This window comes from Poecilia reticulata, linkage group LG16 (genome assembly GCF_000633615.1).
Source record: "Poecilia reticulata strain Guanapo linkage group LG16, Guppy_female_1.0+MT, whole genome shotgun sequence".
Taxonomy (NCBI): domain Eukaryota; kingdom Metazoa; phylum Chordata; class Actinopteri; order Cyprinodontiformes; family Poeciliidae; genus Poecilia; species Poecilia reticulata.
The window spans coordinates 270,704-270,913 of record NC_024346.1 but is presented as its reverse complement, the minus strand read 5'-3'; positions in this window follow the sequence as shown (position 1 = coordinate 270,913).

Genomic DNA, 210 nt, shown 5'->3' with positions numbered 1-210 from the left:
CACATTTTGGTGATCATGAGATAAAATGTCTAAATATTAATTCAGACGTTCAGAAAAGTTTCTCCAACTTTGAGTCGATTTTTAATGAAAAACATTTTAAATCCTGATTTACTAAAAAACATTCTGACGCAACGCACTGTAAAACATGGCAACACACTGTAAAACATGGCAACACACTGTAAAACATGACGACACACTGTAAAACATGGC